This window comes from Choloepus didactylus, chromosome 8 (genome assembly GCF_015220235.1).
Source record: "Choloepus didactylus isolate mChoDid1 chromosome 8, mChoDid1.pri, whole genome shotgun sequence".
Taxonomy (NCBI): domain Eukaryota; kingdom Metazoa; phylum Chordata; class Mammalia; order Pilosa; family Megalonychidae; genus Choloepus; species Choloepus didactylus.
In genome coordinates, this window is record NC_051314.1 from 130,418,258 (window position 1) to 130,433,570 (window position 15,313).

A 15,313-nucleotide genomic window follows, 5' to 3' on the forward strand; every position below is an offset into this window, starting at 1 on the left:
ATTCCACGTTGCCAGGGAGATTCATTCCCCTGGGTGTCTGATCCCACGTAGCGTGGAGGGCAGTGATTTCACCTTTCAAGTTGGCTTAGCCAGAGAGAGAGGGCCACATCTGAGCAACAAAGAGGCATTCGGGAGGAGGTGTTGTAGTACATTGATTGATTTTCTTATGTTGAACCATCCTTGCATGCCTGGAATGAACCCCACTTGGTCATGGTGTATGATTTTTTTAATGTGTCTTTGGATTTGATTTGCAAGTATTTTGTTGAGGATTTTTGCATCTATATTCATTAGGGAGATTGGCCGGTAGTTTTCCTTTTTCATGGCATCTTTGCCTGGTTTGGGTATTAGATTGATGTTAGCTTCATAAAATGAGTTAGGTAGTGTTCCATTTTCTTCAGTGTTTTGAAAGAGTTTGAGTAAGATTGGTGTCAGTTCTTTCTGGAAAGTTTGGTAGAATTCCCCTGTGAAGCCATCTGGCCCTGGGCATTTATTTGTGGGAAGATTTTTGATGACTGATTGGATCTCTTTGCTTGTGATGGGTTGGTTGAGGTCTTCTATTTCTTCTCTGGTCACTCTAGGTTGTTCATATGTTTCCAGGAAATTGTCCATTTCCTCTACATTATCCAGTTTGTTGCCATACAGTTGTTCATAGTATCCTCTTATAATTTTTTAAATTTCTTCAGGATCTGCAGTTATGTCACCTTTTTCATTCATTATTTTGTTGATATGGGTCTTCTCTCTTTTTGATTTTGTCAGTCTAGCTAGGGGCTTGTCAATCTTGTTGATCTTCTCAAAGAACCAACTTTTGGTGATATTTATCCTCTCTATTGTTTTTTTGTTCTCTATGTCATTTATTTCTGCTTTAATCCTTGTTATTTCTTTTCTTGTACTTGGTTTAGGATTGGTTTGCTGTTCATTTTCTAGCTTCTTCAGTTGATCCATTAGTTCTTTGATTTTGGCTCTTTCTTCCTTTTTAATGTATGCGTTTAGTGCTATAAATTTCCCCCTTAGCACTGCTTTTGCTGCATCCCATAGGTTTTGGTATGTTGTGTTCTCATTTTCATTCGTCCCTATATATGTAGCAATTTCTCTTGCTATTTCTTCGTTAACCCACTGATTGTTCAGGAGTGTGTTGTTTAACCTCCAGGTATTTGTGAATTTTCTAAGTCTCTGATGGTTATTGACTTCTAATTGTATTCCATTGTGGTCAGAGAATGTGCTTTGAATAATTTCAATCTTTTTAAATTTATTGAGGCTTGTTTTATGTCCCAGCATATGATCTATTCTGGAGAAAGTTCCATGAGCACTAGAAAAGTATGTGTATCCTGGTGATTTGGGATGTAATGTCCTGTATATGTCTGTTAAATCTAATTCATTTATCAGATTGTTTAGGTTTTCAATTTCCTTATTGGTCGTCTGTCTGGTTGATCTGTCTATAGGAGAGAGTGCTGTTTTGAAGTCTCCCACAATTATTGTGGAAACATCAGTTGCTTCCTTTATTTTTGCTAGTGTTTCTCTCATGTATTTTTCTCAGAAGACAGAGCAGTAAATGATGGATGATAGGGAGGGAGGAAGGGAGGGAGGGAAAGAGAAATGCCGTTGTGACAGCATGTTAAAGTTGGTGGATCAGGGTATCGGGGGAGGGGGTCAGGGTATGCTGGAGTTCTGTGTATGGGGTTTGTATTGTTTTTGCAACTCTTCCTGTAACTTTGAATTTATGTCAAAATAAAATTAAAAAAGAAAAAACAAAAAAAACAAAACAAAACAAACAAACAAAAAAAAAAAACTGAATCCTATGGTGGGCAATGTCCATGATCAACTGTACAAATACTAGAAATCGCTTCCATGAACCAGAACAAATGTATGACAATAGAATTAGAACTTAATAATAGAGGGGCATATAGGGAAGAACTATATACCTATTACAAACTATATACTACAGTTAGTAGTATTTCAACATTTTTTCATAAACAGTAACAAATGTACTATATCAATACTAGGAGTCAACAATTGAGGGGGGTTGGTTACGGATAGGGGAGGATTAGAGTTTCCTTCTCTTTTTTTCTTTTTTCATCTTTCACTTTATTTCTTGTCTGTAGTAATGAAAAGTTTCTAAAAATTGAACAAAAATTAAGTGTAATGGATGCACAGCTGTATGAGGGTACCCAGGGGCAAGTGATTGTACATTTTGGATCTTTGGATAATTGAGGCGGGGCAAGAGGGTGGACTGGTGAGCTGTATGTTTTAGTTACTCCTCCATGAAAGTAGGTAGAAAGCCAGGAACTGCGTGGACTGGACACCACAGAGCAATCTGACTTTGGGCATACTTCATACAACACTCATGAAAAAGTGGAACTGCTGAGATCAGCGAAATCTGTAAGTTTTTGTGGCCAGGGGACCCGCACCCCTCCCTGCCAGGCTCAGTCCCGTGGGAGGAGGGGCTGTCAGCTCCGGGAAGGAGAAGGGAGAACTGCAGTGGCAGCCCTTATCGGAAACTCATTCTACTGATCCAAACTCCAACCATAGATAGACTGAGACCAGACACCAGAGAATCTGAGAGCAGCCAGCCCAGCAGAGAGGAGACAGGGATAGAAAAAAACAACACGAAAAACTCGAAAATAAAAGCGGAGGATTTTTGGAGTTCTGGTGAACATAGAAAGGGGAAGGGCAGAGCTCAGGCCCTGAGGCTCATATGCAAATCCCGAAGAAAAGCTGATCTCTCTGCCCTGTGGACCTTTCCTTAATGGCCCTAATTGCTGTGTCTCCTAGCATTTCAATAACCCATTAGATCTCTGAGGAGGGCCTTTTTTTAAAATCCTTTTTTCTTTTTCTAAAACAATTACTCTAAGAAGCCCAATACAGAAAGCTTCAAAGACTTGCAATTTGGGCAGGTCAAGACAAGAGCAGAACTAAGAGAGCTCTGAGACAAAAGGCAATAATCCAGTGGCTGAGAAAATTCACTAAACACCACAACTTCCCAAGAAAAGGGAGGTATCTGCTCACAGCCATCATCCTGGTGGACAGGAAACACTCCTGCCCATCACCAGCCCCATAGCCCAGAGACAACCCAGTGTGACGGAAGTGCTTCAAATAACAGGCACACACCACAAAACTGGGTGTGGACATTAGCCTTCCCTGCAACCTCAGCTGATTGTCCCAGAGTTGGGAAGGTGGAGCAGTGTGAATTAACAAAGCCCCATTCAGCCATCATTTCAGCAGACTGGGAGCCTCCCTACACAGCCCAGCAGCCCAGAACTGCCCTGGGGGAACGGCACTCACCTGTGACATAGCACAGTCATCCCTCAACAGAGAACCCGGGGTGCACAGACTGGAAGAGGGGCCCACTTGCAAGTCTCAGGAGCCATACGCCAATACCAAGGACTTGTGGGTCAGTGGCAGAGACAAACTGTGACAGGACTGAACTGAAGGATTAGACTATTGCAGCAGCTTTAAAACTCTAGGATCACCAGGGAGATTAGATTGTTAGAGCCACCCCCCCTCCCTGACTGCCCAGAAACACGCCCCATATACAGGGCATTCAACACCAACTACACATGCAAGCTTGGTACACCAGTTGGACCCCACAAGACTCACTCCCCCACTCACCACAAAGGCTAAGCAGGGGAGAACTGGCTTGTGGAGAACAGGTGGCTCGTGGACGCCGCCTGCTGGTTAGTTAGAGAAAGTGTACTCCACGAAGCTGTAGATCTGATAAATTGGAGATAAGGACTTCAATTGGTCTACAAATCCTAAAAGAACCCTATCAAGTTCAGCAAATGCCAAGAGGCCAAAAACAACAGAAAATTATAAAGCATATGAAAAAACCAGACAATATGGATAACCCAAGCCCAAGCACCCAAATCAAAAGATCAGAAGAGACACAGCACTAGAGCAGCTACTCAAAGAACTAAAGATGAACAATGAGACCATAGTACGGGATACAAAGGAGATCAAGAAGACCCTAGACGAGCATAAAGAAGACATTGCAAGACTAAATAAAAAAATGGATGATCTTATGGAAATTAAAGAAACTGTTGACCAAATTAAAAAGATTCTGGACACTCATAGTACAAGACTAGAGGAAGTTGAACAACGCATCAGTGACCTGGAAGATGACAGAATGGAAAATGAAAGCATAAAAGAAAGAATGGGGAAAAAAATTGAAAAAATCGAAATGGACCTCAGGGATATGATAGATAATATGAAACGTCCGAATATAAGACTCATTGGTGTTCCAGAAGGGGAAGAAAAGGGTAAAGGTCTAGGAAAAGTATTCAAAGAAATTGTTGGGGAAAACTTCCCAAATCTTCTAAACAACATAAATACACAAATCATAAATGCTCAGCGAACTCCAAATAGAATAAATCCAAATAAACCCACTCCGAGACATATTCTGATCACATTGTCAAACACAGAAGAGAAGGAGCAAGTTCTGAAAGCAGCAAGAGAAAAGCAATTCACCACATACAAAGGAAACAGCATGAGGGTAAGTAGTGACTACTCAGCAGCCACCATGGAGGTGAGAAGGCAGTGGCATGATATATTTAAAATTCTGAGTGAGAAAAATTGCCAACCAAGAATACTTTATCCAGCAAAGCTCTCCTTCAAATTTGAGGGAGAGCTTAAATTTTTCACAGACAAACAAATGCTGAGAGAATTTGCTAACAATAGACCTGCCCTACTGGAGATACTAAAGGGAGCCCTACAGACAGAGAAACAAAGACAGGACAGAGAGACTTGGAGAAAGGTTCAGTACTAAAGAGATTTGGTATGGGTACAATAAAGGATATTAATAGAGGGAGGGGAAAAATATGACAAACATAAACCAAAGGATAAGATGGCTGATTCAAGAAATGCCTTCACGGTTATAACCTTGAATGTAAATGGATTAAACTCCCCAATTAAAAGATACAGATTCGCAGAATGGATCAAAAAAAATGAACCATCAATATGTTGCATACAAGAGACTCATCTTAGACACAGGGACACAAAGAAACTGAAAGTGAAAGGATGGAAAAAAATATTTCATGCAAGCTACAGCCAAAAGAAAGCAGGTGTAGCAATATTAATCTCAGATTAAATAGACTTTAAATGCAGGGATGTTTTGAGAGACACAGAAGGCCACTACATACTAATAAAAGGGGCAATTCGACAAGAAGAAATAACAATCGTAAATGTCTATGCCCCCAATCAAGGTGCCACAAAATACATGAAAATACACGATATTTCTTTAAGTCTTGAGACTCCATCAATTACATAATGTATCTTGACATCAAAGGTGTGAAAAATGTTATTACTTAGAATTAAAGTAGACTTTTCTTAGAATTGATTAAATTGGCATTTAAAAATATTCTGAAAGAAAGGAAAAAAAGAAAAAAAAACAAAAAAAAATTCTGGCTATAATATGGAGAAAGCAGAAAACAAGATTGTAGAAGAGTAAGAGTAGGTGTGTGGAAACCAGTTGGTAGAAGGTTATTGCAGAAATCCGGAAGAGATTATGATTGCTTGAAATAGGATGGTGACAGTGGTTTGAAAACATAAGTAAATTAGTTTGAATTAAGTTTTCAGCAGAAAGAATTTAGGAGGTTTGGGCACTTTAAAACAGTTTTGAAAACTTGGAATTGTAGGATGATAGAAACAATGTATAAATAGATTAAAAAGCATAAATAAAATTTAATGGTAGAATGATTTTATACTAGTCTTATTTCACATTCAATGACAATTTTGGCTAAGAGAAGACATTTCACAATTGAAAGCGCAATACGTCTTTGTATAGTTATTTTGTGAAAGCCCTGTACAGAAATTTATTCAGATTTAAAGTTAACTTCCTGTTTGTACAAATGATTGTATTTAGAAATTCATATTCAACTTATTACTATTAAGCAGTGTGCCATACCATCTACCATCCTGTACAATGTGTGCTTCAAGGTTTAGCTATGGTGGCCTACTGTAAGTGATATATTTTCCAGTAGTTCTAAACAGTGGATGAATAAACAAATTTCATAGTATTTCTTAGATTTCACAGCTGATTTGTTAAAATAGCTTCTGCATATCCTTGCCTCCAGTCTGTTTCTTGGATTTTCAAGTTCACCTTTAGTGCTAATTCTGCATTGGTATGTATTTAAGCAAAATACTATGGGACAGGAACTGTGGGCACTTTCATTTCTATTATTTCACTTAATGCTCAGAGAAACCTGCTGATACAAATTTTTGTCTTATTTGGTTAAATCTAGTGTGTATACACTTATATAGAGTTGGGTCTTTTGTGATGCATTCTCAAATCACCCATTTTTCCCTCTTTATTATACTTGGTAAAATTAACGCTTCTGCCTCTAAGGTATAAGGTCTAGGCTAGCAATCATCTGTCTATGATGTCTATGATCTGTCATATCCTGTTGTCTGTCCCAGGGCACCCAGATATATGTTAAAATTTAAGCAAACATTTGTGAAGATGTATAATCATTGCTAAAACTAAAATGAATGTTTCTTGGTACAGAAGATACTAAGAGTACTTATTAAGATAATTAAGAAGGTAGCTATCACTTAATAGTTGGTAGAATATCATATTTCATTTTCTAGTTTTGAGACTGGATTAACTTTTTATAACTTCTTTAAAATAAAGTTTTCTTAATTCAGTTATAGTAAGGTTGAATAATGTGCAAAGGAGTCAACAGGTGTTGTAGGTATTCTTTTTTTCTATCAGTGTAGCTTTAAGAATTTATGGTAAATAAGATTTAAAAAAATATATGTATTGGAAACCCATACTGTTGGCAAATGGAAAACTGGACAAGCTAAAAAACTCTTCCCACTACAAAACACCTGATATTTAAAAAAAATTTTTTGTTAAAACGATAAAAACAGAAACTTACCCTTTTGAATGCCTAACTGAGCTTGCAAGAGTGTAATGGTAATTTCCAAGGTCTAGAAACTAAGAAGAAACTAAAACCAGAGTAGGAAAAGTGTGAATTGACTCTAGGGTTTTTTTAGGATAGTTGCCAATCTTGTTAACTAAGACACTTGGTTTTATCATCTATCTGAGGACAGATGAAATCTTAAGCCCAAGTAGGTTCTGGAACTGAGATCCAATAAAGTCAATTTCCTTGAAGAGCTACACCTTTAACACAAAGACAGACTAGAGAAAAATTAAGTCCTTAAGACAGGAAAAAGACACTTACCAAGTTCAATTGAAAAAAGTTTACCCCGAGAATTCATAATCAAAGACCTGTATTCATACAATATGAAATTTACATTTAAATAACTGCATGGAGCAATGTCCTGGACTAGTAATATCTTTGGGGCAACAGGTAGAGACAAACTCAGAACCTATCTATAGGAATATATCCACAGGATTCCCACAGACAAATCATAGTTTAAGATAACCTCTTATCTGATATTGTAAATCACAGGAAGAAACATATCTCAGTGAGTGAATGTTAGCAGCCTAAACAACAGGCAAAATTAGATCCCCAATACCTCGGATAAATGGTATTGACTTGAACCTCCAAAGTATATTTTAAAAGAGTTAAAAAGACTAAAAACAAACAAGAAAGTAGGATTCTGTGGAGATAGAAAGAAAGGATTGATTTGATAAAGACCTAAATCAAACTTCAGGAAATTAAAATGCATTGAAATTAAAAAACTAATGGATAAATGCTTTTTTCTTCAGTCATCTCGCCCCAGAAACTTTGGCTTTTCCTTTGACTGCCTGTTCTCTGGGAAAGGTAGGTTTTAGGAGGATAACCCAGGATGAAATAGCTCTGCTGCCTTAGATCTGAGTCTCAGTGGTTAAGGTATGTGACTTGGTCAATGATTGTAGCCTCTGGGGATGGGAATGAAAGTGAAAAAGGGCTGTGAAGGTGGTACTTTGTGAAACTTTGAGGGAGGAAATGCTAAAGATGGTGCTGGGGAAACCTTGTCTGTTCATGAAGCTAGGATGGGGTGGAGGTTAGAGGGGATCATTGTAAATTGATTTGCTGATCATCATGTGTCGCATTCAAAATCCTATGTACAGGGTTACCACTGGGGGGGGTGGTGGCTGCGTATTTGTCCCTGGTGAGATGGCAAGAGATTCCTTCCCATTCAAGCCTTTAGTCTGTGCCTAGTTTGCCCCCAGCCCCCACCCCACTCCCGCCACTAGCTTTTATTTTGATACTAATGGGGAGAGTGGGGACTGGAGTGGTGACTGGGTTCCTTTTATCAAACCTTTCAGTGACTATTTTTGGTGACTGTTTGACTACTTGACTCTGTGTTTTGTTTTGTTTTGTTTTTTAATTGATGTCCAAATCTATGCCCCTCTCACCTGCACCCCAGCCCTCCAAGATCTGTATGGTCAGTTGGAACTGTCTGGTTTGTTGTCATAGGCTTGGAACAGGGGCTGAGACCTTGTCATATGTCCTTTGCATCTTTTTCTTCTTTAGACTTTAAAGTTCTAAAGGTGATAGCATTACAACATTCTAAATGTGATTAATCCCACTAATGGAATGCTAGGGAGGGGGTGGAATGGGAAGATTTAGGCTGTATATATGTTTCTACAATTGAGGGAAAAAAAAAAAGTCTAAATAGATGACAATTGAATGCCAAGGATGAACCTGGATGGGATCTGAGGATGGAGGACAGGAGGCTCAAAGGGACACATTTGAGACATAAGGAAAAGGAAATATAGAATGTAAGCTTTGTATCAATTGTTGAATCTCTTGTACTTCTTAGCTGCGCTTAATTGGATTGCATAAAAGAATGTTCTTGTTCATGGGGATTGTATATGTGAATTATAGTGTTTGTTCAAGGACATGTGCAGCTAGCTCTCATGTTCAGAAGACAGAGCAATAGATGATGGATGATAGAGAGGGAGGGAGGGAGGGAAAGAAATAGCGGTGTGACAACATGTTAAAGTTAGTGGATCAGGGTATTGGGGGGTCAGGGAATGCTGGAGTTCTGTGTATGGGATTTGTATTGTTTTTGCAACTGTTCCTATAACTTTGAATTTATTTAAAAATAAAATGTAAAAAAAAAAAGGAAAAGAGGAAGGTTAAAAAAAAAGATTAATGCATTTAACTAGCTGGAACAAAATATTATAGAGGAAAAGCATAATAAAAAGTGAAAGGGAAAGTAATAAAATAGTATATAACGTAATAGATAATTTATCCCTTTGATAAAATTAACCTAAAAGGGGAACTGAAGAGAGGAAGGTAATTTTTTTAAATTAGAGAATGACCAAATAAACAACAGCACAGTGATATAATATTATATAGCTATCAAAAATGTCAAATGTATATACAGAATGCTCACTTAAACATTAAATGTGAAATAGAATCTACACTACACCTGTATGAAAGCAAATCTTCATATATTAATAAATGAAGGTAAATTAGAATAAGAAAAAAAGTTCAATTAATGGGGGAGAAAGGTGATAGAAATAGATATATAATAACTGAAGAGAGAATTAGTGAACAAGAGGGTAGAGCTAAGAATATTGTGCAGAAGGTAGCAGAGAAATATATGGAAAATGAAAGAGGAGTTAAAATATAGGAAGGCTAGCATAAAGTTCTGTAAACTCACCTTCTCTCACATAAATATACACATATAAAATCTTAGGAAGAAGAAGTATTCAGAGATAATATTTGAGAATCTTCCTGGCTTGAATACAAATACTTTAAACTTTTAGCTTAAAAACCACAATTAGCCTAATTACTGATAAGTAAAACTAAATGAATGGCAGTGAGATTGCAGAACACAATAGGAAAAAAAAAAGTTACTCAAAGCAGCCAGAGAGAAAACACAAATTACCTACAAAGGAGAACATTTATACTGACAGCTGCAATAAAATCCAGAACACCTTGAAACAAAATTTTGAAAGTGCTAAAAGAAAACAAACCAAACTAGAATTTTATATCCATCTAAACTGTCGATCCAAGAGTGAGGATAAAATAAACATTTTCAAACAAACTAGGATTCTACCACTAATGGGCATTCACTGAAAGAATTTTGAAAAATACATTTCAAAGTAGAGGAAAATTGAACCTAGAAAAGGAATAAGAATAAAATAGAGTGGTGAACAAATATATTGGGTAACTATAAATAAGCATATACTGTTTAAGGAATAATTATAATGCTAACTACTTAAGAAGTTATAAGATAGAACTAAAATATTAGGGAAACTAATTTGTAAGATTGGGAGGGGCTTTAAGTAAAACTGGAGTTTTTAAGAGAGAAGCTAAGAGCCAACATAACCCCAGATGCTTGCTTGATGCTTAGAGATGGTTGGAGATGCAGATAGAAGGACATTTGGAGATGTTAAGCTAAGAGCTGAAGCCCAGAGTTTCACTGGAGTATTTAAGAGAGAAGCAAAGAGCCAACACAACCCCAGATGTTTGCTGATGCTTAGAGATGGTTGGAGATGCAGACAGAAGGATGTTTGGAGATGCTAAGCTAAGAGTTGAAGGACAGAGTTTGCCCCAGAGAAGTTAAGAGAGGTCCCTCAGCTGCTTAAAGAGAAACGCCCTGGGAGAAAGAAGCAAGAATGCACAAGAACTGAGAGAGAGGAGCGAAGAAAGAAATCCAGAGACATTTTGGAGGAAGCCGTTCTGAAACATAAGCAGGGAGCAAAGGACCAGCAGACACCAGCCACATGCCTTCCCAGCTGACAGAGGTGTGCCGGGTGCCATCGGCAGTTCTTCAGTGAAGGTATCCTCTTGTTGATGCCATAATTTGGACATTTCTATGGCCTTAGAACTTTAAATTTGTAGCCGAATAAATCCCCTTTGTAAAAGCCAATCCATGTTTGGTATTTTACATAATGGCAGCACTAGCAAACCAGAATACAGTCTATATTAAAATTTTTTCATATTCCCATTAATGTCCTTTTGAGCTTCCATTTTTAGATCCCACTCAGAATGATGTATTTAATTTGTCATTATCTCTTTAGTTTTTCTTTCCTTGTTATTTTTTTTTTTTTAACTGTGGAAACACAACACAAATCTTTGTATCCCAATCCCTCCTAAGCATACCATTCATTGGGATTGATCATATTGACAATGTTGTAGTACCCTCACCACCATTCATTATTAGAACTTTCCCTTTACCTATAATAGAAACCCTATACTTGTTTTGTAGTAACTCCCCATTGCCTCCCACTCCCCAACCGGTACTCAATGTTCTATCACTATGAGTCTGCATATTTTCTGATATTTTCTTTGTGGTTACCATGGGGCTTAAATTTAATAGCCTAAGTCTACAGGAATCTTGTTTGCTTTGATACCAACTTAACATCTTCACTAAAATATATAAACTATGTTCCTGTACCCCTCCAGTCCCACCTTTATGTAGTTCTTATCACAAATTGCATATTTATACACTATGAGTATGAGTCCATAACCATTGATTTGTCAGTGCATTTTATGTGTTTGCCTTTTAGATGCTATAGGAAGTAAAAGTGGAATTATACAAATAAAAAATATAGTAGTACTGGTATTTATATTTACACCTGCCATTTCCCAGAGATCTTTATTTCTTCATGTGGCTTCAGACAATTTGTCTAGGGTCCTTTCCTTCTAGCATGTCTTGTAGAGCTGGTCTAGTGGTGAGTTCTTTAGTTTTAGTTATCTGGGAAGGTCTTAATTCTTCTCTCATTTTTGAAAGGCAGTTTTTTTCCAGATACAGAATTCTTGATTGGCAATTTTGCTTGGCAATTTTTTGCTTTCAGCACTTGAAACATCTTCCTACTGCCTTCTTGCCTCTATGGTTTCCAATGAGAATTTGGCACTTAATCTTATTGCGCCTCCTTTGTATGTGACACATTGCTTCTGTCTTGTGGCTTTCAGAATTCTGTCACTGAGCATATTGAATGTGTATAATCGTATCTTTTGTTTGCTTTGGGAAGTTTTCAGCCATTATGTCTTTGAATATTCTCTCTGCTCCTTACTCTCTTCTCCTTCTGAGACTCCCACAATGTGTATATTGGTACATTTGATGGTATCCTATAGGTTCCTCAGGCTCTGTTTACTTTTCTTCTTTATTTTCCTCATTCTGCTCCTCAGACTGGATGATTGCAATTGTCTCATCTTCAAGTTCACTAATTCTTTCTTCTGCCAGCTCCAGTCTGCTGTTGAATCCCTCTAGGGAATTTTTAATTTCTGTTATTTTGGACTTCTGTTTGGTTCCTTTTCATAATTTCCATCTCTCTATTGATATTCTCTTTGTGCTTATCTGTCATTTTCCTGATTGCCTTTACTTCTTTGTCCACCGTTCTGGTTAGCTCTTTGAGCATATTTAGGACCATTTAAAAAAAGTCATTGTTAGGTTCCAGGTCTGATCCTCTGCATTGGTGGTTTCTAATGCTTTATTCTACTCTTTGCCAGGGCCATCACTTCCTATTTCTTGTTTTGTGCTCTTTTGTTGAAGTTTGTACGTTTTCATATTTTAATGTGTAATTGCTGGAATTTGGACTGTGAGGCATCTGTTCCTTAAGCTTGTATCCATCTAGTGTTATTACAGAACTCTCCTTGAATGCCAGGAGCTAACAAACAAACAAAAAAACAAACAGGTTAAAAAGAAAACACCTTTCCCAGGGTCTTTGCAGATTGACCTGTGTGAGTTCTCTCTTTCAGGGCATTTGACCTTAGGAATTTCCCCATTTACAGGGATACACTTTCCCTATGAATCAGTTTCCTCATGGCCCCAGACACTGTACTGTATGCCCTACAGACAGCAATATCTTGCCCCAGACAGCCACTTGACTATACTCTCCCACTACTCTATGTAGGAGAGTTTTGTGGGCCTTCTTCTATATGCAGGACAAGTTCTGGTATAGAGAGTCTGTCTCTCAGGCCACCAGCCAGATAGGGCCAGACAGATATGCTCCCAGTATGTACATGAGGTTTACTCTACTACCTCTAGGACCAGGACCAGTGATCCACTCTGGGAGTACAGTGAGGGATTGGAGAAGGTTCAGCCAGGGCTCTGGGAGATCCTATTGTTTTAAAATGGCCTTTTTCTTGATCTTCGCTCACTCTGTTAGTGTAATCCTTTGTGGTTCCTCCACAGAAAGGAGTAAGTCCATATCTTCCAAGAGAAAAGGAATTAAAGTCAGCTTTTTAGTTTGGGATTTTCCCTGCTTCTTCAGTCCATCTGTGCATCTTATGGTACTCTTAGCTGCAGGGAGCACCTAGCTTGTTACATGGGACTGGTGTCTATGTGTCTCTGCAGGGACTTCACTAAGCTTAACCAAAGGTGGAGAAAGGGACCCCTGGACTCTTCTCAGCTATGGTAATTAAGAAAGGGTGGTGTTAATGCAGGAATAGACAGACCATTGGAATAGGGTATAGAATCCAGAAATGGAGCTACACTTAATGGAAACCTGATACATGACTGAGGTGAGGAAACAGGTATTGGGATTTTTGGTATTGGGGTTTTGGTTGATGATATAAAAAATTTAACATTCAGTTCTTTTGTTACCTAACCAAGTAAGTTCTTTACCAAATAAATTCCCAAATGTGACAAACAAACAAACTTATCTTAAAAAAAGAAAATTATGAAGACACAAAAACCCACCTTTCAAAAGGATAAATTGAACTTCATTGAAATAAAAACATCTGTGAATCAAAAGACATTATAAACTACAGATTGAGAAAAGATATTTCTATCTCATAAAACCAAGAAAGGATTAGTATCCTCAGTAGATGAAGAACTCCTACAAATCAGATAAAGAAAACAAAGTATATGAGTGAGCAGCTCACAGAAACGGAATTTCAAATAGCCTGCAAAGAAAACAGAAAACATTGCTCAAATTTATTACTGACTCTGAAATTGTAAATTAAACAATGATTTTGGGGGTGGGGCTCTAGTCTCTTAGCTTTGTTTCATATTCAAGAAAAGGAAAAAAAAAAAGATAGTTGCAGTTTCAGGGTAGATAGATTCACAGGTCAGATACCTACCTACCCATACGAGACATTTACTTCTATCCTGTTCCCTGGAGAGGAATGGTCTCTTACTACTGACCCAGAAATGTCATATGGAGCCCTCAGTGAGAGCCAGGGCAAGTTCATGACCACTAACAGGATATGATTTTACACCCATCAAATTGACAGAAATTAATGTCTAATAATACCAAGTGCTGGTTAACATGTAGAGCAATGGAAACCTTCATACACTCTAATGGGAGGATAAATTGGAACAGTGTCTTTGAAGAGCAATTTGTTGATGTCTGTGAAAACTGAAGATGCATGTACACTATGACCAGCAGATGCTGCTGCTAGCTACATATCTTCATAGGTGTTCTTAACTATTTTCTGTTGTTGCTCCAAACCCTTTTTGACATTCTAGTGAAGGTTAGATTAATACAGTTTTAAAAAACATTTAATAAGATACATAGGATTACAACGGTAGTAAGTTAACCAATTATATTGGAAAAGTTATTAATTAAAAAAAACTTACATGATTCTTTATTAATGCATGCTGATAAGAGCTAGTGAAAATTGTAGTAACTACCATAATTTCAAAGTAATGATGAATATAAACGATATTTTGTGATACCTGCAACCATTGTCATATGATGATAAAAAAATCTTAAGTCTGTTGGTGACAGAAATCACAGATACTGCTAAATACTGCTAGATATGTAGATTCATAATTGAAAGAAATGTTAAATTTTAGTTGCGGTTATGAAAAATGAAGCATTTGTTTTCACACAAGTTCACAACCCTGTCTTAAAGGGGTTTGTGGACCCCAAGTTAAGAACCTGTTGTGTGTACTAGAGACACTGTTACACATGTTGTGAGGAGATTAACATTGTAACACCATTGCAGTGTTGTAATAGCAAAAAATGGAGTACAGAGTAAGTATGCATCCGTAGAAGATTATAAATTGTGATACATCCAGACAATGGATAACTATATAGCAGTGAAAACAAACAAAGCAGGACTACAAGAATGCAATGAATATCGTGTAATGTCTCCTTGTATACCATCATGGGTGATCTCAAACAGGTGTTGAGTGAAAACAGCAAGCATACAAACACACACATACTTTATAACATTATTTTGTAAAATTTTAGTTTTCTTATGATGTTTAAAAAAAGCTATGTGGGGGTGGTATGTCCAAATTCAGGGTAGTGGTTATTCAAGGGTAAGGAGTAGAAGTAGAAGGGGACTTTAAATTATATCTGTAATGTTTAATTATCAAAATGTGTGATGGGCATTGTGCCTTGATTTCTTTAGTAGATGTATTACATGCTTTGACAGAATGTTAATATGCCACTTAGAGATGGTTTCAATTTTACAGAACAATTCAGAGTGTGTGTATGAGACATTGTCAAGGGAAG

General features: G+C 37.4%; 1 protein-coding gene across 18 annotated transcripts in view; it reads left to right on the plus strand.

The window, feature by feature from the left end:
- The window catches only part of WNK1 (WNK lysine deficient protein kinase 1), a 179,779-nt gene that overhangs the window by 51,584 nt on the left and 112,882 nt on the right, over nt 1-15,313 (plus strand). The gene's annotated exons all lie outside the window — the stretch shown is intronic.